The 24,252-nt window shown below is 42.6% G+C and overlaps 1 protein-coding gene and 2 long non-coding RNA genes across 16 annotated transcripts in view; 1 reads left to right on the top strand and 2 right to left on the bottom strand.

The window, feature by feature from the left end:
* Positions 1 to 24,252, bottom strand: part of STIM1 (stromal interaction molecule 1) — a 219,746-nt gene that overhangs the window by 120,080 nt on the left and 75,414 nt on the right.
* LOC144334347 (uncharacterized) lies at positions 1,382 to 22,755 on the bottom strand. The gene is made up of 3 exons (XR_013404091.1): positions 19,884 to 22,755; positions 18,333 to 18,731; positions 1,382 to 2,844 (listed from the first exon to the last, which is right to left on the bottom strand). It is a non-coding gene; the product is annotated as an uncharacterized LOC144334347 (long non-coding RNA).
* Positions 11,310 to 13,653, top strand: LOC144334344 (uncharacterized). The gene is made up of 2 exons (XR_013404088.1): positions 11,310 to 11,585; positions 11,936 to 13,653. It is a non-coding gene; the product is annotated as an uncharacterized LOC144334344 (long non-coding RNA).

The raw sequence follows: 24,252 nt of genomic DNA on the forward strand, positions 1-24,252 counted from the left end.
TGAATTTTGACCAAGCTCACTTCTCTCCCTGAGGTCACTCATCAAAAATTAATCAGCTCAGAGCAGTGGCTCAAGCGTGTAATTTCAGCACCTTGGGAGGCCGAGATGGGCGGATCATGAGGTCAAGAGATAGAGAACATCTTGGCCAACATGGTGAAACCCCGTCTCTACTAAAAATACAAAAATTAGCTGGGCATAGTGGCACACGCCTATAGTCCCAGCTACTTGGGAGGCTGAGGCAGAAGAATCGCTTGAACCCAGGAGGCAGAGGTTGCAGTGAGCCGAGACTGTGCCACTGCACTCCAGCCTGGTGACAGAGCAAGACTTCGTCTAAAAAAAAAAAAAAAAATTAATCCATTGGCCAGGCTTGGTGGCTCATGCCTATAATTTCAGCACTTTGGGGGCCAAGGTAGGAAGATCACATGAGGCCAAGAGTTCAAAATCAGCCTGGTCCGCATAGTGAGATCTCATCTCTACAAAGGAAGAAAACAATTTAAAAATTAGCCCAGTGTATTGGTGAGCACCTGTAGTCCCAGCCACTTGGGAGGCTGAAATGGAGGACTGCTTGAGTCCAGGAGTTTTAGGCTGTGTGAGCCATGCTCATGACACTGCACTCCAGCCTTGGTGACAAAGCAAGACCCTGTCTCAAAATTAATAACAGGCCAGGCGCAGTGGCTCACCCTTGTAATCCCAGCACTTTGGGAGGCTGAGGCGGGCAGATCATGAGGTCAGGAGTTTGAGACCAGTCTGGCCAACATGGTGAAGCCTATCTCTACTAAAAATACAAAAAAATTAGCTGGGTGTGGCGATGGGCGCCTGTAATCCCAATTACTCAGGAGGCTGAGGCAGGAGAATCGCTTGAACCCGGGAGGCGGAGATTGCATTGAGCCAAGACCGCACCACTGCACTCCAGCCTGGGCAACAGAGTGAGAATCCGTCTCAAAATAAATAAATAAATAATAATAATAATAATCCACAGCATCAACTATATATACAGCTCCATGTTGAGTACAATGAAATATACTTCTGAGTTCAACCAGCATTTCTGACTTTGCACCTCATATGGCCTTACCTCAGTCAGTTCATAACTATAGTTATTTGAAGATATCTGAGGACACAGCTTGTGATTCTCATTTTTCATAGCATTTGATTCCACCTGGCACATGATATATTTATTTCTTGGTTTGTTTGTCATCTATGTCCCTCCACTAAAAGTAAGGTTCACGAGAGCAGTTGCTTTTTCGTTCACTGCAGTATCCCAAGGGACTTGTACAGTGCCTGACACATACTAGGTATTCAATAGAGAATTTGCTGAATGAATGAATAAAATGAATAAATCTTCACTTTCCCTAATTTGCAAGGTAGGTTTCTCCTCTCTGACTTTTTTTTTTTTTTTTTTTGAGACAGGGTCTTGCTCTGTCACCTAGATTGAAGTGCAGTTGCATGATCATGGTTCACTACAGCCTCTACCTTTCGAGTTCAAGCAATCACTGCCAACCCTCATTCTCCCTCCCCACACAACCACTGATCCAATTTCTATCACAATAAACTAGTTTTGCCTGTTCTAGAATTTCAAATTAAAGGGAATCATCAGTATGTACTCTTTTGTGCCTAGCTTCCTTCCACCACCCCAGAATATTCCTACTTGGTCCTTCACTGCCAACCCTCATTCTCCCTCCCCACACAACCACTGATCCAATTTCTATCACTATAAACTAGTTTTGCCTGTTCTAGAATTTCAAATTAAATGGAATCATCAGTATGTACTCTTTGGTGCCTAGCTTCTTTTACTCAGCAAGATTTGAGATTCAGCCATGTTGTCACATGAATCAGTATTTGTTCCATTTTGTTGCTAAGTAGTATTCCATTGAATGGCTATACCACCACTTGTTTATCCATTCATCAGTTTTTGGCTATTTTACAAATAAGGCTACTATGAGTATTCATGTACAAGTCTTTGTGTGAACATATGTTTTCATTTTTCTTGAGCAAATATCTAGGGTGGAACTGATATATTATACAATAAAAATATGTTTAACATTTCAAGTTAACTACCAAACTGTTTTCTAAAGTAGGCCTATCACTTTATACTCCCACCAGTCATGCATGATATGTCCAGGTGCTCCATATACTCCCTTATATGTGGTGACGCTAGACTGAAGCCCAGGTCAAGAACCACTCAGAATTCTTTCTATATGGAAGGCTCTTTCTTACTTCTTTCTTAACCTGCAAACTCTGACTCATGCTGTTGATCTCCATTTAAATATCTTTTCTTCAAAGATCCTGACTCATTCTCCCGCCCAAACTGGCTTAGGCCCACATTATACATTTTCAAAACAAACTACATTTTCATTTATAGCACTTTTCGCAACAGTAATTATTTCTGTGATAATGTGCTAAATGTCTGTCTTCTCCACTAAATTAAATTGTAAGCTCCATAATGGCAGGAACCATGGCTGTCTTGTTCATGGCTGAATCCTGGCTGCTAGCACCTAGCTTAGTCCCTAGCACAATAGTTAGACTTCAATGAACATGTGTTGAACGAACAAACAAATGCCCAGAAAAATTTGTTGAATGAACAAATTCTAAAAGAGATGAATAAACACCATCCTTTGCTCACAAAAAGTACTAGGAGAATGAGCACAGTATATGAATTACAAGGTAAAATATAGCAAGGGGCAAGAGACCACAGCAGCAGGAGATACCATTGAAAAACAGGTAGAAGAGAATAGGAGAAGGAAGAGCAACCCAAACAAAGAAAGCCCAAAGGCAAGGAGTACAGCATCTCACACAACTTGACTTATTAAAAGATCAGGAAGTCAGGCCAGCCATGGCAGCTTATGCCTGTAATCCCAGCACTTTGGGAGGCCAAGGATCACCTGAGCCTGGGAGTTCAAGACCAGCCTTGGCAACATAGGAAAACTCCATCTCTACAAAAAATACAAAAATTAGCTGGGAGTAGTGGCACACATCTATGGTGCCAGCTACTAGGGAGGCTTGGATGAGAGGATTTCTTGGGCCTGGGAGGTCAAGGCTGCAGTGAGCTGTGAGCATGTCACTGTACTCCAGCCTCGGCAACAGAGCGAGACCCTATCTCAAAAAAAAAAAAGAAGAAGAAGAAGAAGACCAAGAAGTCAAAGCATTCTTCTTACTAATCTTGCAAAAACTCCTGGCATAGAATGGGAATAATGGATGTTGAGATCACATATTATACTCAGACTCGAAACGGCAGAATTGAAGGGGATTTGGAGGGCCTCAAGGGCCACTGCTCTTTTAACACCTGGAGAAGAAAATTGAGGTCATAAAATGGGTTGTTTTGCCCTAGGTTGGCCAGCAAAGAAGTGGCAGAACCAGATTAGAAACCACACTAACTTTCTATACCACGTCCTGTGGCAAGGCTATAGTTGGGTGATCTGAATGAGCCTATGCAACAGGGCTCCCTGGCATTACTAAGTCTTACTTTCCAAGGCAACAAAGCAAGGGCTGTGGGGTGAGGAAGCAGGGGTTCCATCAGGGATTTTTGGTCTATTAATGGCAAATACAAGAAACTGTATCTGGGCTTGTACCATTCCCCAAACAGGGTAAAAGAGAACAACCTTGCTTTGCCTTAAATTCTTTAGTGTTCAACCCTCTGAAACAAACTAGCCAAAGACCTCTTTCTCATTAGAACTTAAATATAAAGTTTAAGAATCACTAGAGAAGGAAAACTGAGTGTCTGGTACACCATGCTGGGAGGAGCAAAAAGAGCAAAAGAATATGCTTCTGTTAAACCTAATCGTCTGCTAGAATAGAAGTCTCTGGCTATCTTTCCTCCAGGGTACACTCAGCGACTCCTTCTTGTGTCCCATTTCTACCTTCCTCCTCCTGTAAGCATTCTTTTCTTCAAATTTTGATCTCACATGAAGCCTCCTTCCAGAAGAAAATGGCTAATCCCTACAGCTAGTCACCAACAAGCAGGACTTGACCTCAATAACATGGGCTTCTGGTGCAGGAGCCATCCCCAACTGTTATGACACCCTTTGCCTACTCCTTGGTTTCCCATAGGGCTTCAGACTCCTGGTAGACAGCCTATTTGGCCACCCTTTTGTTTCTATGACCTCTCTGACTGAACTGAAAGTGTCTGACTGACTCCCAGTTCAGCGTTCACATACTGGAATACCCATTTCAACACTTATTTAACACTTTCAAGTAGCTTTTGCTGATGACTGAACTAGCTGAACTAGGCAAAGACACTCGGAACTCAAACAGTAACACACACTTCTCTGGACTCCAGGATCCCCTTTTTCCCCAATCCCCAATTATTGAAATATATACTGAATTGCAGAGGTAGCAAATATGGGTCTTTGAATTCCAACTTTCCTATGCATTGACTAATCCTAAGGATTAATGTTCTTACCTGAAAAATCAGTCAAGTCTTTTGAAAAATAGTAAAGCTCTATACAAATGTTAGTTGTTCATCTGTCAGTTTCTAGTCTCCGCTTAACCCGGAAGACTTTATTTTATTACATATTTATTTATTTATGAGACAGGGTCTCACTCTGTCGCCCAGGCTGAACTGCAGTGGCAAGATCATGGCTCACTGCAGCTTCTACCTCCCAGGCTCAGCCTCCCAAATAGCTGAGACCACAGGCATGCACCACTGTGCTTGGCTAATTTTTGTATTTTTTGAAGAGATGAGGTTTCACTATGTTGCCCAGTCTGGTCTTGAACCCCTGGGCTCAAGCAATCCACCGCCTCAGCCTCCCAAAGTGCTGGGATTACAGGCATGAGCCACCGAGCCTGGCCCTGAAGTCTTATCTTTCCAACAATAGCAAAGAGAGTCTTTTATTCTTCTGGTGTTCCCCTGTGTCTAGCCCAGTGCTGGGTAGCACAGTATCTGGTCTAGAGACAATTGAAAGCTGTGTACTGATTTTGAAGGTTTGCTATCCCAGGTTTGGTGTCCCACATACCATAGGTCTTTACATATACTAAAACTTCCAAGAAGCAAGACAGCCCTGGAAGAATTAAATCAACACACACTTGTTCAAAACCTACCCAAAATTATCTGACTGGTGCCTGACCCAAACGTTCTTGTGCCCTAGCCAGTACTCATCAGGGTCTGAGATAGCCAAAAAAATAATTACAGACAACTCAAATGGCTTTCTGCTGGGAAAAATTTTCTGAAAGTGTTGCAGTGGGCACCCAAGGACTTGCCCAGATAAAGGACAATCCCTAGGAGACATGTCCAACTTATCAGTGGACCCTCTAAGATTATACCCTTCTGGGTTCAATCAGTAAGGCTGGTTCCCAACAATCAGTCCCAATCACAGCAGCTCTAAGAGCACAGTGATAAAAGCCTTGAAAATATAAACACTGAGGAACCAGGCACACCACTGCAGGGGGTAAAAACAATGTGGATTTCAGTTTCCATAGTAATAAGAGGACAGACTCAAACCTCCCAGGCCTCTTGCTGGCTGGTTAGAAGAGAACACATTCCTGGGCTCCAAAAGATACATGAACTAGGAGAGAGCTTCTCATTATCTTCCTGCCCCATATAAGCCTCCACTCAGACAATAAAAGAAAGATAACTGGCCCCTCTTTGTCTTTTCTTGGGAGAAGATAACCAATAGCATCTACTAAACAACGTTGCAGTCAAGATGATCATTCTAGGAACCAGGTTCTGACTCTCTTCCTGCTGCTGAAGAGCAGCCCTTCCTTACAGGATGCCTTTCTCAGCTGGGGTAGCAGAGTGTCCTCCCTGAAAGGAGACTGTCCAGAATGAAGTCTGCCTGAGCCTTCTGGCAGCCCAGGCTCCATAGCCCTGCTCCCTCCTCTGCACAAGCCTGATCTGATTTCTGAGGACGATACATCTATGACAATGCAGTTCAGGCTTCTACATCTCTTGCCTGGGTTACAACAGTTTCCTCACTATTCTCCCTGTCTCTGTTCTAGCTTCTTTCAGACTCGTCCTCTACCAAGCAGTGAGTACAATTTTCCTAAAATTCAAATCTGGGCCAGGCACAGTGGCTTATGCCTGTAATCCCAATACTTTGAGAGACTGAGGCGGGAGGATCACTTGAGCCAGGAGTTCAAGATCAGCCTGAGCAACAAAGCAAGACCCTGTCTCTACAAAATAAAAATTAAAAAATTAGCTGGGTATGGTGTCATGCACTTGTAGTCCCAGCTGCTTGGGAGGCTAAGGCAGGAGGATCCCTTGAGCCCAGGAGTTTGAAGTTGCGGTAAACTATGATCACGCCACTGCACTCCAGCCCAGGTGACAGAGCAAGACGTTGTCTCAAAAAAATAAAATAAAATTCAGATCTGACTAGATAGCCCTCCTGAATAAAATCCTTCACAGACCCACAAAAAAACCTGTACATAAATGTTCACAGAAGCTTTATTTGTAATACCCAAAACTGGAAGCAGCCCATATATTCTTCAACAAGTGAATGGTTAAACTCCAGGACTTATGTACAATGGTACATGACTCAGCAATAAAAAGGAATGACCGGCTGGGCACGGTGGCTCATGCCTGTAATCCCAGCACTTTGGGAGGCCGAGGTGGACAGATCTTGAGGTCAGGAGTTCAAGACCAGCCTGACCAACATGGTGAAACCCCATCTCTACTAAAAATACAAAACTTAGCCGGGCGTGGTGGTGCGTGTCTATAATCCCAGCTACTCAGGAGGCTGAGGCAGGAAAATCGCTTGAACCCAGGAGGTGGAGGTTGCAGTAAGCCGAGATCGCACCACTCCACTCCAGCCTGGGCAACAGAGCAAGACTTCGTCTCAAAAAAACCAAAAAAACAAAAATGACCTATTGATACACACAACTTGGATGACTTTCCAAGGAATTGAACTGAGCAAAGAAAAAAAAGAAGCCAATTCCAAAAGGTTATATACTCTGTGATTCCATTTATGTAACATTTTTGAAAGGATAAAATTCTAGAAATGGAAGACAGAGAGAGGTTAGGAATGAGGAAGGGGCTTGAAAGGAGATGGGAGTGGTTATAAAAGAACAGGAAGGATCTTTGTGGTGGTGGAATAGAACTTTATACACATAGATGAGTATAAGTAAAACTGGGAAATCTGAACAAGATTGGTGGATCTTATCAATGTCAGTGTCAATATCCTGGCCATGATATACAAAAGCTTGTCCAAAATGTTACCATGGAGGAAACTGAAAAGTTTTCCAGTGATCTCTCCATATTATTTCTTAGAACTCCATGTAAATCTACAATCATGTCAATAAAAACTTTAATTTAAAAAATCCTTCACAGGGTCCCAAACTCCCTTAACAGTGATGCTTGACTTTTTTCAGTAAGGAATTCCAAAGAGCTCCACGTAATGATAGTTGTGCTTTTACTAACCACTGGTTGAAAAATGACTGAGGAAATAATATGGATTCATGAGACACCCCTCAAAGACCCCTTTCAGGGATTCAAATCCCCAAGACTGGGAATGCTTGGCCTTTGTAATGAATATAAGTTAGAAAAGCATACAAGACTTTTTCAAGAGGCTATCTCTATAGTGTTTTCTAGCCTTATCTCCTGCCACTCACCAGCTCACATATACCCTACGCTCCCACCATACTAAATACTTTCAGTTCCATAAATATGCAAGGCTCACTTTGTGGCTTTGTACGTGATGTTCCCTCTGCCCGCAATATCCTTGCCCCATTCTACACCTGACTAATTCATACTCAGGTTTCAAGATTCTACTCAGGCTTTTTCTAATTTCTCTGGAAGCCATCTCTATACTGACCCCCGGGGTTTGAGTAGGAGTCCCTCTTCTGTGCTCCTATAGTCCCTGTGCTTCTCTTTATCACAATTTGGACCAATTACTTAAATTCTCTATGCCTACATGTCTACCTGTAAAATAAGGAGAAAACAGTATCTACCTCATAGGGTTGCGAGAATTAAATGAGTTAATACATATAAAGTACTTCAAATAGTGCATGGCACATAGTAAGTGTTCAATTATTACCATGTTATTTTTGTTGTAATTGTCTAACTAGTACACTGAAATATCTAAGCAGAAATTGGTATTTGCATTCGTGTCTAGTATGGCATATAGTAGATGCTTGGTAAATATTTGAGAAGAGAATTAAAGGATCTAAGGTTAGGGCAGGAAGGTAGAATCTAAATTAATGGTAGAACCAGAGATTTAGAGGACTGGGAATAACTGCTAAGAGCAGGAGGTAAGTACAGGTTGGAACTAGGAATAAGATAGACATATTTAAAAGATAAGTGTAAAAAGACCCAGACTATTATAGATTGAGAACTTGGATGAATAAGCACAACTGAGACCTGCTAAATCATACATATCTTCTAAACTGGCTCATGTAGGGCTCCTTTGGTTTGTCTTCATAATTTGTTCATGTAGAGCTAGAAAAGTTGACTAACATTTTGGAGGCACGATTTTTTCATCTGTAAAATATGGCACAATAATGTATTTTTCTAAATATATAAGATTATGCAAGCAAACTACATAGTCTACAGATTCAAGTAAAACTAGCTTGTTCTTAATAAATATTAGGTTCTCCTCATCCCTTAATTATTTTTCTCTTATATATTAAAAAAAGAAAAGATAAGCCCCTTGGATAATAACCACCTAGAAGAAGAGAAAGGGAGATATGGGAAATTGACCTATACAAAACAAAGCACCAGAGCTTAAGAAAGGGTGGATAGGTACCTAGAATTATTCTCTCTCTAGCTTTTCATGTCTAATACTTTCTGACCCTTCAAGCCCAGGGAAGGTCCTGGGATGCCTTCTTTAACTACTCCGGGCCCTATAAGTCTCCCATTTTGAGGTCAGAGTACTGAGCCTACACTGGCCAACGGACCACCTCATAAGAGCTCTTCTAAACCTAACTGAATTCTGTTCTCATGTGGCCTGTTAGCTCCTCTAGAATGGAACTTGAGTGTCTTTTTGCTTTCTCCACAAGAACAGAATTAAGAATACTATAACTCTCTAAGGGAGAAAGGGAGGATGAACATGTCAGGAACTAAGTTGAGCACTTCTATATATGTTGTCTCTGAAACTTTGTAGTCAGTACTTTTATTATCCCCAATACAATATGAGGAAACTGAAGCCCAGATACAATAAGTAACTTTCCCAAGGTCACATATATGGTGAAAGTAGGGCTGGAAGTGGGACACAGTCTGTCTCCAGAGCCTTGATAAGAATAAATGCATACAGGTGCCTACCTGGTAACTAACCACACGGCTGATTTACTGGGCAATTCAGTGACATCAGCTCCCCACCTCAACTCCTCTCTGCTGCCAATCTGAGCCCGGGAGAGCTGTTTGGCTTCCTTTCTTCCTCTTATTTTGTACAACATAGGAAATACGAAGGTAGCCCACCGTGTCCCTTGTAGGATGGAGTATGTGGAAAAAACATGTGAAACAGAAGGCCCCCATCAGGGGTAATAAACGAGAGCCAAATATTCAACATCAGAGCCAGAAAGCCCTCCCTAGTTAAAACTTTCTGGCTTCAGAAAGGAGGAAATTGAACCCTGAGAGGAGAGGTCACTTGCATAAGGTCATACAGCCGAGTAGAGACTAAAACTCTGTCTTCTGACACTCAAATTGGTGCCCACTTTGGTCTACCCTGTACCAGGCTATGGAGACAGAACTACAATATGACCTGTCAGGCCTGTCACTAAGTGCAAAACCCAAAAGCTGTAAACACAGGAAATGGGTTGGGATGAGGTTCAGAGGAGCAGCAACATTTGCCAAGTTAAAAGTGTTCGAGGGTTTCCTGTCCACAGCTGTTAACTGTCAAAGAAATGTTCCAGAAAGCAATACAAGGCAGAAAGAAAAAAAAAAAAGAACCCACTAAGAATGAGGAGAAAATATTCAGGCTTAGATATGCCTTTGTAAATTATTTAGTCCAACATAATTAGTTTTACAGATGAGGAAACTAAGACCCCCCTCCCCGCAAAAGAGAAGTGATTTGTCCCAACACAAAGACAGAACTTAAGGACTCTTACAAAGCACTGAGTTGGTTCAAATCATTCATTTTAATGATGAGAGCCTGAGACACAGAGGGAAAGGGCCATGCCCAATGTCACACAGTCATACAGTGGCAGAGCCAGCACTAGAACTCAAGGCTTCTACCTCACAGACCAGCGTGCTTCCCACTGGTTAGAGTGAGCCAAATAAAGTTATTTACCTGGAGTGATGTGGGTAGTGTTTTGGCCCTAGAAAAAGTATAGCAGGTCAGGAAACATAAAATAAGCAGTATATGGTAATGGCTAACAAAGAATGACAGGACCCAGGGCCAGCCTAAAGGAGCCAAAATAAAAATGCTTCTGATTGCTTAAGACACTTGGAAAACTAAGAGGCAGAAAAATATTCTGGCTATTTTAGGAACCTAGAATCCAACGAAGAACAAGCAGGGCAGGCAGAGAGAAAAGGCCAGAAATGCTAAGAACAATCCCAAAGTATGCTACTTTCTTTGTCCTAGGCCAAATATCCAGAAAACATCACCTCAGAAGCAGCTCTGGGTTCAGCTCACTATAGGGGTACTACAGTAACCAGCAGATTCTTGGGTTCCACACACACACAGCCAACAGGTATGGAGGGGAATGACATTTACACACTTCCTGGCATTTCATATTAACTTAATTCTCACATCAGGCCTACAGGACAAATATTTTGATTCCCATTTAACAGATATGAAAACTGGGGTGTAGAGAGGGCAAGTCTCTTGCTCATGATCATAAAATTAGTATTGTGTATAGCAAATTCAGTATTCAAATGTATACTATTATTCAATAAATTCCTACCCAGTGCCTGCTGTTCCAACCCCATTGATATAGTTTGGATATTCGTCCCTACCCAAATTTCATGTTGAATTGTACTCTCCTATGTTGGAGGTGGAGCCTAGCGGGAGGTGTGTGGGTCATGGGGGCGGATCCCTCCTGGCTTGATGCTGTCTTTGTGACAGTTCTCACAAGATTTGGTTTAGAGTGTATGGCACCTCTGCCCACCCACTCTCTATCTTGCTCCTGCTTTTACCATGTTAAGTGTCTGCTCCATCTTAGTCTTTCACCATGATTGTAAGCTTCCTGAGGCTTCCCTAGAAGCTAAGCAGTTGCCAGCCCCATGCTTCCTGTAAAGCCTGCAGAACTGTGAGCCAACTAAGCCTCTTTTCTTTATAAATTACCCAGTCTCAGGTATTTCTTTATAACAATGCAAGAATGGCTAATGTACCTATGCTAAGGACTATAGATATAATAATAAAATAGATATGGTCCTTGGCCTAACAGAGTCTCAATCAGGGAAAAAGCAGTTAAGTAATAATGATTATTATAATAATACACAACTTTTTTTTTTTTTGAGACAGAGTCTTTCTGTGTCGCCCAGGCTGGAGTGCAGTGGTGCAATCTCAGCTCACTGCAACCACTGCCTCATGGGTTCAAGCAATTCTCCTGCCTCAGTCTCCCAAGTAGCTGGAATTACAGGCATGCACCACCACACCCAGCTAATTTTTTTTTTGTCTTTTTTTTTGTATTTTTAGTAGAGACGGTGTTTCACCACATTGGCCAGGCTGATCTCAAACTCCTGACCACAGGTGATCCGCCCGCCCCAGCCTCCCAAAGTGCTGGGATTACAGGCATGAGCCACCACACCCAGCCTACACAACATTTTTGAATGCTTACCATACATCAGGCACTAGTCTACATTCTCCAAATATCCTGCCTTATTTAAATTCTCACAATAACTGCCAGTGAGGCAGTTGCCATTATTCTCTTCATTTTACAGACAGGAAACTAAGGCACAGAGAGATAAGTAACTTGCTCAAGAGCACATAGCCAGTGAGTTGTAAAAGTAAGGATTCAAACCCAGGCAGCTTGACTTCAAAGCCTATACTCCTAATAGCTACCTCCAAACAAGCAATGGTAAGACAGCCTAGTGAGTACTCCGATAGGGGGAAGTCAGAATATGGAGGGCCTTGCTGGGACAACTGGGTCACCCATATTATATAATGAGGAGTCATTAGATAAAGACTGGAAAGAACAGAAAGATGAAATTGAGCATCAAGGACTAGGTTATAGTAGCTGATTCCTCCAGAGATAGGAAAACCCTAGCAAGAAATGATGGGATGGTGACCAGAGTCACTACACTCCTGCTCTGATTAGGGTACCATCACCTCTACTGTGCAGAGCTCTCTCATCCAACATCTCACCGATGCTCACTACAATTCAATGAGTCAGGCAGAGCAGAGGTTCCTGATCCCACTTGACAAATGAGGCCCACACAGTGGTAGTGATTTGTCCTAGGTGGCACAGTGAGTTGGTGACAGAAGAAAGTCTCTTACTTAACTTGTGCTCTTTCTAGTAGACTACTCTGTCACAAAAGGAAAATCCAAAACATAGTATTGAGGAAGAGTTAAAAACTGTAGATTTCTCTGACCATTCTCTTTTCATCTTATCATCACTCCCATCCCACTCCCCCCTCCACTCCCACTACACAGGCACAGAGAGTTCTGGCTGCTTAAATATACTCATGCTCCCTCCCTTGGTGTCTCCAGAGGCCAGTGATTCAATCAGTGAGTTAATCAGGCACAAAAACTTGGCTGCCATGAGAAGCCATGTCCTCAGGGAAACATTCCCCTCCATCAGCTCATCCACAGCATACAAATCTTTAAATGGCAGTTAAAGAATTGAGAAGAATGCTGAAAAGAAAAGCCAGAGGAAACACCCTGTAAAAGGAAAGCATTTCATATTATCTCAAGTCTGCACAGAAGACATAGAATTTGGCCCCAGCCTAAGGCCCCTTCCTCCAATCAACTCAGTTGGGATCTTAAGTTCCTAAAAAAGAGAGAAAATGTGCTAAAAATCCATCATTAACTCATTAATTAATTCATCTGTTCATTCATTATTGATGTCTATTCTGTACATAACCTATGTTAGGTGGTAGAGCCAAACAACTTTAAAAAAAAAAAATCTGCCTTTAAAAAGTTTACTTTCTAGCTTATACTTCATTATAAATGAAGATATCTTTTGACTAATACATTTGCTTCTATCACTTATGTGAATCTGTGTATATAAGTGATAATTTGTTTTCTTTAAGTCATAGTGATATGACTGTGTAAGATACACAAAGGAAAAATGAAAGGAAAGTTGTCTTTGTTCCTTAGTATAATTTTCCATCTATTCTAGCATAACTTTTTGTTTGGTTGGTTTTTGTATTTTGCAGAGACAGAGTCTCTCCTGTTGCCCAGGCTAGCCTCAAACTCCTGGGCTCAAGTGATCCTCCCACCTCGGCCTCCCAACATGCTGGGGTTACAGGCATGAGCCACTGCCCCCAGCCTAGAAGATGTTTTTTTTAACTGTGAATTGGCCTGTGGCTCTCTTGGAAAAACCTATATTGAGTAATAATCTTTTTTTTTATTAAAGCACAATAGCTTTAGAAGAAAAAAAACAAAAACAAAAGGCTTACCAGCTTACAGTCTGTATTGTCTGGTGAAGAAGACAGGTAATCAAGAGGCGTTGCGTGGAGGTAAGAATGGGTATGGTGTGTGATCAAGTTACCAGCCAAACCAGGACTTCAACCCAGTTTCTCTATTGCAGTTAACGATGCAGAAAAGCACTCCTTTTTTTTTTTTTTTTTTGAGACGGAGTCTTGCTCTGTCGCCCGGGCTGGAGTGCAGTGGCCAGATCTCAGCTCACTGCAAGCTCCGCCTCCCAGGTTCACGCCATTCTCCTGCCTCAGCCTCCCGAGTAGCTGGGACTACAGGCACCCGCCACCACGCCCAGCTAGTTTTTTGTATTTTTTAGTAGAGACGGGGTTTCACCGTGTTAGCCAGGATGGTCTCGATCTCCTGACCTCGTGATCCGCCCATCTCGGCCTCCCAAAGTGCTGGGATTACAGGCTTGAGCCACCGCGCCCGGCCAGAAAAGCACTCCTTAAATGGCCATGTAATGTTTAGACAGTATGTGGCAATCTCACCATGTGAGTAGTCCCCATTTTCTACAAGGAAATATCTACAATCACAGGATATACCAGGTTCTGTGGAAGCAAGTTGACTAATTCTTTCCTAGGAGTCAGGGAAAGGCTTCCCAAAGAAGATGCCCTCAGAGCTTGGCCTTAGGAAATACAAAACATCTAGATGACAGAAGGCTGAGCATGCACAGACACAGCTGGCAAGGTCTCAGAGAAGACTAGAGGGTCCCAGGCTCCTAGCAGAAGAGTTGCCTTGGGGTAAAAGAAATGATATAACCCTGGTTGCTTTAGCAATGATAACATCTTTCTGGGGTGTCTGTTCCAGGCAAAGTCCATCAGACTCTGTACAGGACCTAACTACTCTGCACTCAAAAAGCTCTAAGCATTAGCTTGAGAATCTATGAGAGGTTTCTCTATCTTGCTCTCAAACACTTCCTGCCTTGCACACTAGCCCCCAAAGCAGCCAGGAACACATTACCTCATAAAGAGCTGTGCTGGTACCACAAATGGTCTTATGACATGAGACTTAAAGCCAGCCAAAATGAGAAATGATCCAGTTCAAATGCAACCTTTGGAGGTTTTTAACCTTCAGCTGGCCAAAGATGAAGATAAAAGTCCTTTAATGCTGCATAAACAGGGAGCAAAGCAAACTGCCCATACCAAATCACAGTTCACTGAGAGGAAACCCAGAATCCAGTAGTCCCTGCCACCCTACTGATCCATCACCAAACCCATGTTCCAGCTAGGCCCACTCTAGGCCCACAGCACAGGCAACACTACAAAGAAGGATGGGGTAAGTTCTCAGGAACTCTCCTGAGGCACATCCAAATGGAAGAGGGCAACTGTCTATGGTTCTTTCCCACCATCAACACTACCCTGAATACCAGATCAGCCTGGCCCTTATGGGACTTAGAAGTCTACAAAGAAGCTGAAAATGTGCCATCCAGGCACCTCAGACCACTCTGCCCAGGAAATGGAGGCTACTTATGCCACTCGCATAGTGAGACTGCCTTCTATGCGTGGTCTAGATGTTACATGGCCATTAGTGCTTGTCTGCACAGCTCACTGCAATAGACAGACCAGGTTGAAGTCCTGGTTTGGCTACTAACTTGATCACACACCATATCCATTCCTACCTCCATGCAGTGCCCACCGATGATCAAATTCTACCCTACCTTCAAACCCAATCCAAATACTGCCTCCTCTAATGAGATCTTCCTGCCTTTTAAGTCATCAGTGACCACTCTATTTGTATTTGAACATTTTTTAATTGACATGTAATTAAAGCCTATTTTTTATCATTTTAAATACTCAAAAATATGTATAGACAGGGCTTTGTGGCTCCTGACTATAATCCTAGAACTTTGGGAGACAGAGGCAGGAGGGCTGCTTGACTCCAGGAGTTCGAGACCAGTCTGTACAACAACATAAGACCCTCTCTCTACAAAAATAAAAAATTAGCTGGGTGTGATGGTTCAAACCTGTAGTCCCAGGTACTCAGGAGGCTGAGGTGGGAGGATTGCTTTAGCCCAGGAGGTCAAGACTGCAGTGAGCCATGATCCTACCATTGCACTCCAGCCTGGGCAACACAGTGACACTGTGAGACTCTCTCTCTTTCTCTCTCTCTCTCTCTCTCTCTCTCTCTCTCTCTCTCTCTATATATATATATATATATATATATATATATACTGTTTGCTACAACATTGCTGCATTCCTTTCACCAGAACTCAAGTTATTTAACAAGGCTGCCCAAGTCCTACACATCTACTGCTTAACCCTACCAGAAATTACTTTCAAATATAACAAATGTTTTGTACTGCTAGATGATTTAACATGGACACACCCTATCTCAAGAACCCATTGCCAACTCTCCTCCCTCTAATTATTCATCCTGCACCTCCCAGTCAGATCTGTTTTGTTTAATATCACTTTATGCAGGCCTCACCTTGCTTACCACTTTCATGGATCTTCATTACCTACAGCAGAAGTCTTCGAACTGTAGATATCAATCCCTCAGTCAGTGGATCATTTTTATTTTGCTTAATTATCAGAGTTCATCAGTAGAGGAATGTACTCTTTTGTAAAAGTTTTGTTTCATTTAAATAATAACAACATCTCTTTTATATAAAGTCCAAACTTCTCTGTCTCTTTAATTTTACTCCACTGCTCCTTCTATGTATCCTCCACTCCCCCAAGATTGACATTCTCTGTGGGACCTGTTCCTCCATTCATGGCTTGCCATCCCCTCTTTTCTCTTTCTCCAAATGCAAACCAGCCTCTCCGGTTTAGGTCCTCCAGGACAGCTCCTTGAAAGGGTCGTGGGGGAGGCAGTCAGTGCATGGGGGTATGCTGCTTCCCAATAGCCTACCATGATGCATCAGCCACTATGCTGGTGCTTTACACACATCACCTCATTATTCCTTACAACCCTGTGAGTCTGCTGTTATTATCCCCATTTTACAGAAAAGGAAAAAGTAGTTCAGGGAATTATGTTAACTTGCCAATGGCCTACAGTTCTAAAGCATACACTCTCTCCGCTATACCTTCTCAGCCCCTTATGATCTATTCCCCACATTTAAATATTTACATGTATACAATTTGATTTTGCATTTTATTTAAACTGCCTCAAACTATTTTCCTATTTATGTATGTGTCTTATCTCCCCAACTGGACCCTGAGCCCCTCTCCTCCCCTCACACCAACGGCTTCCGCTATACCCCCTAACAGAGCTAGGCACACAGAGTTTTGGCCAAAACAAATTGATAAGTCTGGGCTCACTAGAAGATAGACTGTTGTGTTCTGGGTAAAGCTGCTAAATAGCTGGGCTTTAAGCATACAAAACTATTAATTAATTTCTTCTGGAGTTAAGAAAAAAGGTCTCTTAACCAAGAAAATCACACAGTGAAGTCTATGAGTCACTCTTGTCAGCAATGATATGAAGATCCCAGAAAACAAGTAACAAAAAAAGAGTTACAGTGGGTGGAGTGTTTTTTCTCTTCCTACTCCTTAGGGAACACAACTGGGATGATGATCTCTAACGAGTGCACACAGCTTCAGCTACAGAACAAGGGAATCCCAAAGAGAAGGTCAGCCAAAAACAGCCAACCCAAAAGGTGCCCGGAGAAAGCCTCCAGGTGGCTCAGAAGAATAGGGAAAGAAAAATACTGGCCAAGGAAACAAAGAATCTTCCTTGTTCCTAGTTCTATGTTCTGATTCATTCACTTATTTAACAAATATTTATTAAGAGCACTGAGGATACCAGTTGATCTAGTGTGTAATCTGGACAGGTAAATTATTTAACTTCTCTGAATCTCAATTTCTTCATATCTAAAATGACTTAATAAGCACTTTCTTGCCTATATCACAAGGTATTGAGAGGATCAAATGAGAAAGGATAGACTAACATTGTGGACAAATAATAAAGCTGTATTTTTTTAATTGTGGTAAAACATACATTTAAAAGGCTGTATTTTACATCTGTATTTCTCTGGCCTAAGTGGAATGCAGTGGTTGGGAGAAATGCAGACATGAGATCAGCGGTAACCTCAACTATGTCATAGTCACCTACTTTCCTGACCCCGCTGTTGGGCCTGTAAGATTTGCAAGAATCACCGAACAAAGTCAGTTCTAGAATTTTCACTTTGGAAAAGCTTAGAAGAATCACAGAATCTCAGAGCCAGAAGGTTCTTTAGAAGTCAACTCAACCTAACTCATACCTCTCTCCTGTCTCTTCCATCATAACCAGATAATCATGATGGCACTGCCTAAGTGTATATCCTCTGATAGCCCTAGAGATCAAGCAGCATTTTATAAGCTAGTCTATCTAGTCTCAATTCTATTGCGATCCCTTAGTTTTTAGAAAATTCTTGTCTAAATATTTTATGAAGGGCTCAGTTATATGTAATACAGGAAAATTCTTTGCCCAACTTGGGGCCAAACATAAAGGGAGAACAGTACCTTGCTAAGCTAGTATGGCAGTAGTGGAGAAAATTAGTAAGAGTCCCTCCTAGGAAAAGGGGTTTCAAGATACTGGTTCAGACTGCATAGCCACTTGCCCCTTCTCATGTCTTCTAATGTTAACCCTGCTCATTCTAGATGATGGTCTTAAACTGTCTTTTTTTAGTTTTTTTGGGACAGTCTTGCTCTGTCACCCAGACTGGAGCGTAGTGGTGCTATCTCGGCTCACTGCAACCTCTACCTCCCGGGTTCAAGCGATTCTCCTGCCTCAATCTTCTGAGTAGCTGGGATTACAGGTGTGTGCCACCACACCTGGCTCATTTTTATATTTTTAGTAGAGACAGGGTTTCTCCATGTTGGCCAGGCTGGTCTCAAACTCCTGACCTCAGGTGATGCACCCACCTCAGCCTCCCAAAGTGCTGGGATTACAGGCGTGAACCACGTGCCCAGCCTTAAGCTGTCATTTTAAAACTGTCAGTCCTTCCTGTCAGCCCCTTTCAATGTTTAGAAACATTAAATCATTCTGGGACAGATCCTCACTCTTAAGGGGCTCTGTGTTAATGATAAAACATAAAGCAAAAGAGCACATATTGCCCTTGGGGAAAAGGATACAATAGGATATTTTGTGACTTGGCAGACTGTTCTCAACACCCCGTGATATGCAAAGCTGAAGAAAATGAAAACAAATATGCATGGGGTCTAAAGCCCTCCTGGGGAGAGACTGAAACTTTGACCCCCCTTACTTCTGAAGTACAATGCTATTAGAATTTCTCTAACAAGCCGGGCGCGGTGGCTCATGCCTGTAATCTCAGAACTTTGGGAGGCTGAGGCAGGTGGATCACTTGAGGTCAGGAATTCGAGACCGGCCTGACCAACATGGCAAAACCCTGTCTCTACTAAAAATACAAAAACAAATTAGCTGGGTGTGGTGGTGGGCACCTGTAATTCCAGCTACTCGGGAGGCTGAAGCAAGAGAATCGCTTGAACCCAGGAGGCAGAGGTAGCAGTGAGCCGAGATCGCACCACTGCATTATAGCCTGGGCAACAAAGCAACACTCCATCTCAAAAAAAAAAGGAATTTCTCTAACAAACTCAACATCCCAGGTGAAGTTAAAGGTAGGGAGGGACACTAATAGCCAACAGTAAGTGCTCATGCTGAAGGGATGTCCCAAGCTGGATATTTTAACCAAAATGATCATATGATCATGAGAGAAGGCTGGTTGGCTGGTTCTAGAGCTAGAATGTGGTGGAAGCTAGAAACACTTCTAAACTTAGCCAACTGGAAGATTGTGGGGGTTTCCTCCTCCAGTGGATGAGTTTATATACATATAAACTTGAGCATTCACCTTGAGAGCTCAAGCAGAGTGAACCCTAGGACCAAGAGTGACATTGAAGGACTGCCATCATCCTCCCTCAATGAACCACTGTGACTTATGCAGAATCAAGTTCTTGTGGCTACAGTAAATAAGGAAACCACATTCTGTGAAAGATCCATTTTAAAAAGCCATACTGTGCAGCACCAACAGAAGCTAAAAAATGGGGCCCGCTAGCAGGCCAATAAGATTATTTAGTTCTCTGCTTGGAACTAAGCCTGACCCCTTTGGATTGAATAAGCCCTTAGAGTTTTTGAATACTTCATAAAGAGAAAGAGGGAAGAAGAATGGCCCTAAGGGAAACATATTAAATTTCCAGATAATTTCACACTCATTCTAGAGATTTTTTTATTATTATTATCGAGATGGAGTCTCGCTCTGTTGCCCAGGATAGAGTGCAGTGGTGTCATCTCGGCTCACTGCAACCTACGCCTCCTGGGCTCAGGTGGTCCTCCCACCTCAGCCCCCCAAGTAGCGAGGACTACAGATGCGTGCCACCACACCCAGCTAAACTTTGTATTTTTTGTAGAGATGGGGTTTTGCCATGTCACCCAGGCTGGTCTCGAACTCCTGGACTCAAGTGATCCGCCTGCCTCGGCCTCCCGAAGTGATGGGATTACAGGCATGGTCCACTGCACCCAGCTGCAGAGATTAATTTTAATATTGAAAAAAGACCTGATCTTATTTGTACTTCAAGCTAATGAGATATGAGATATGTCATATTCACTGTACTTTAATTTTTCCAAAATACACCATCCCACCCATTGGATTCTAATTACCCCTTCTGAAGCCACAAAGAAAAACAAGTTGATTTTCTCTGCCAGTGAATAGCCTTTCAAGGATATGAAGCCAATGATTACATTTTCTCTTCAGGGCATCCAATCTTGGCTCCTTCAACCTCTCCTCAAAGGATTGGATTTCAACGCCACTCTCCATCTTCGGACTGTGTATGTTGCCTCTATAGTGCCAAGTCCAGAATGGGCTGCAGCCACTACTAAGATCACTCTCAGAACATATGAGACTATCATCTCTTCTCATTTTCTATATTTCTACTCCAGTTATGTGAGCCTAGGAGCCAGTCCTTTTTTCAGATACTACATCAAACTGGTAACCTTATTATAAGACTCCCTAGTCTACCCTATTCTTTGAAGGCCTGGAGAAGCAAAGGCTGGGCAAAAGGCACATTGTTCTGCCTTCTTTGGGTCTTGGAACTGTAGGGGTACTGAGATAGCTATCTCATTCCTCCCTACTGCCTATCTCTGGGCCTCTTGCTCCCAACACCCCTCTTTAGTGCTTAGACTGCAAGCCTATGTCATCTTAGTCCTTAATGCGCTTGTCCACCAGGAGAAGAAGGGCAATGGCTTGACTACAAATTAAGAGATGAAAGGTAGTACAGCACAGAAGAATATGGACTCTGGGGTCACAAAGCATGGATTCAAATGCTGGTTCTATTACCACGAGGCCCTGCACAAGTCACTTAACTTCTCTGTACTTCAGTTTTCCTCTTTGTAGAATGAGGATAACAAAAGTACCTACTGATGAAAATGTTCTATATCTTGATTGTAGGGGAGAGGTTACACAGGCATATACTACATTTGTCAGAACTCAAACTGAGCACTTAAAATGAGTATATTACATGTAAATTATATCTCAATAAAGTCCATTTGAAAAGTTAAAAGAATTATAGTAACTACTCATGGATGATTGTGAAGATTAAAAGAATTGTAAATACCTAAAAAAGTTCCAGAAAACATAGTGAGCATTCAATAAATGTTACCTATGTATAATGATGCACACAATCTCTCTGTCTTGTGATTGCTGCTAGGGAATAAGGGAGGCATCTGAAGACTCAAAGCCATCCTCAGTTAGCCCAGGTGTGGTATTTTCACAGACATTTAATTATAGACCTGGTTTTCATCAGATAAAATACCATGGTTACAATCTGTATTTCTTCCACGCTCCAGTCAAGGTTGCATTTAACACTGGGAAAACTGAACCACAGGAATCATCATCAAAACCAAAGATGTCCAGAGAAACTGGGAGGGATCTGCTTTCATCAGTCGTCTTCTGGTTTAGACCATGAGGTTTTCCTGGGCCAACTTTGTTTTTTATTTACTCCTTCACTAAGTCTTTCCAGAATGTCTCCTGTGCCCTGATGTCCAGAAACTAGGAAGGTGACAGAAGGAAAGGAAACCAGGTTTCCTGGTTACTTCAGCCTCACCAGCTTCACAATCTACAGGCATTACAAACATAAAAAAGAAACTGACATCAGAGACAGCAGGGTATAATGAAGACAGCACCTTGCAGGGAGTTGGAAGACCAGTGTCTAGCCTCACCTGACACTAGTCAGCCAGCCTTGAACTAGTCCTGTGCCCATGGTGGGCCTGTTTCCCCATGTATAAAATGAAGGGTTAAGGGTACACAATCTCACAGTCTGTGGCCTTACAATGGTAGAAAAACAAGTGTAAGATGACTTGTTTCAGGCTCTCAGCCCTATGGGAAATCTCAGGACAAGCCAAGAGAGCCAATTTAAAAGATGAATTGATTTTGTCTTAGATGCAGAATGCAATGAGGGGAGTGTCTCATTGCTGCAGCTACAGCTGCAGCTGTGAAAAGATGACAGTAATAATCTGTAGAGAATCCTTTCGGCTGCTGTTACAGGGAACAGGTTCTTTTCCATTTTCTCACCTTGCACTGCCCCACAGGGCCAAACCTGCAAACCAAGGAGTCAGGATGCCAAGGGTGGCTCATTTCTGGCATTTCCTCCCTACTCATTCCTTGGGTCAAGCCCAGGGGCTTAGAAGGGCACTGTGAGGTGAAGGGTAAAGCAGGCAAAGATAACATCTGTGCTCTGTTCTCTCTCAAAGTCAGCTACTGCAATGCATGTTTGAAGGGCTATGGGGCCTGGGAGATACACAAAACAGTGAATTATGGAAGAGAAACTTTTTTAGTTTATGGAGGCACACAAGACAGTTGTACACAATTATCTATTTTTGGTTTGGGCATCAGTGTCCCAAGGTACTGATGTAATGAATTGAATTGTTTACTTCTACGATTATTGAGACTCTAGTCTCCCTCATACCCTGTGCTTGCTAAAGAGACTCAGCCTCTTGCTCTTAAGAGGTTCAAGATGTGGAGAGTGAAGCAGACAGTTAAGTGAATAAGACTATATGAAAGGCCTATACAAAGTGCTATGGAAGCACAAAAGTGGGCATGATGACCTCCAGAGAGAAGAGATCAAACTGGGCCTTCAAGGATGAGTAGATACACACGGGGCAAAGAAGATGGGAAGGATATTCCTGACAGAGGGAACAGAAGGCACAAAGACTCAAGATATGAAAAAGCCTGTCAGCCATCAGGAAAAGGAAGCAGAGTTGGAACACAGAGGGTGAGAATAGCAGCCTTATTTTATTTAGGACCCTACTTCTCCAATGAGACTGCAAAGTCTCCAGAAGAAGACATGAAGAGGAAAAAAAAAAAAAAAAAAAAAAGAGTGCTGAAAAGCTACTGAAGACACAAATACGTATTACACTTCCTCTCCCACCATTCCCCGGATTCTGCCTTACGCACAGACCCCTCTCCCACCCCACACACAACCCTGACAACTCTGTGAAAGAAAAAAGTCTCTCCCACTCTAATGTCAGTAGCTCCAGAATCTCCAGATGATGAGGCTTCTACGGGAAAGAGAGAAAAGAGAACCTTAGGTCCCTGATAAAGGGACATTAAGTATTAACTTACAAAGACCCAACCAACTTCAGTAGCCATGTAATTTAGAAAGGCTGAGGGAAGCTCTTCCCACCACTCAAGCCAAGCCCCAATGCCTTTTTCATCCAAACTCATTTCTAGTGAGCCATCCCCATCTTCTGTCTTCCTGAGAATGCTGTGGGAACTGGATTAAGAAAAGCAGCCCAACAAATTTAGAGCTAACTTACTCTTTAAAAATGACTCCAATTATAGTTATAATGTTGCCTCACATTAGACACACAAATACAGTGTAGATGAAAAAAAAAAAAAAGAGAGACTCTAGGTTATCTGCCAAACAGGATTATTCTGAGCCTCAGCCATGTTGAGAATCCTTAGATTACTGACACAGGGAGGCAAGGCAAGTGAAGTCAAGGTAGACAACGCCAAAGAGGACATGGAAACAAGATGACATGCAAGATCGGAAGTCTGTAACTATGTTGGGAAGTTGGATGAGAGAGGGAAACATGGACTTTAGAGTTGGACCTAAACTCTAACCCCAAACCACTACTTACTAGTTTACTTAGTTCACTAAACTTCAGTCTCCTCATCTGTAAATTAGAATAATAGTACTTACTTCAGAGCACCATAGGGAGTATTAAATGAAGTAAAGAATACAAATCACACAGCCTGAGGCACACAGTCCATGTTTCAATAACTTAACTTCCCTTCCCTTTAACCAGGGCCATGATGTTGCACTGTTGTACAATTGGGGAAACGTGGTCCCATTCAAAACACAGCCTATGTGAACAACACACCCGGGACTTAGGCAATTTACAGTCCAAGATAGCCAGCCACTAAGACTTCTGTCTATAAGCAGTATCAGAACCCAGAAAAACAGAGTTAAAATACCACCTTAAGTGTACTCAAGACAATGGATGGGTCTGAGAACACACGATCAATTGTAATAAATATGAGACACCAAGGACACAAAGCTCTGAAAACAAAGGTAACTTCACCTCAGCCAAAAAGCTCCTTCTATGTTTTCTACTGCGACAAAAGCCAATCTCTGGACCCCATTAACCTCAACTCTGTAGAGGAGCCTGTCTTAGTCCATTCAAGCTGCTATAATAAAAATACCATAGACAGGGCAGCTTAAACAACAAACTCATTTTTCATCATTCTAGAGGCTAGGAAGTCCAAGACCAAGGCGCCAGCAGATTCAGTGTCTGGTGAGGGCCCGCTTACTGGTTCATAGATAGCCATCTCCTTTCTGTGTCCTCCCACTGCAGAAGGGGCAAGAGAGAT

Source organism: Macaca mulatta, chromosome 14 (genome assembly GCF_049350105.2).
Source record: "Macaca mulatta isolate MMU2019108-1 chromosome 14, T2T-MMU8v2.0, whole genome shotgun sequence".
Lineage (NCBI taxonomy): Eukaryota > Metazoa > Chordata > Mammalia > Primates > Cercopithecidae > Macaca > Macaca mulatta.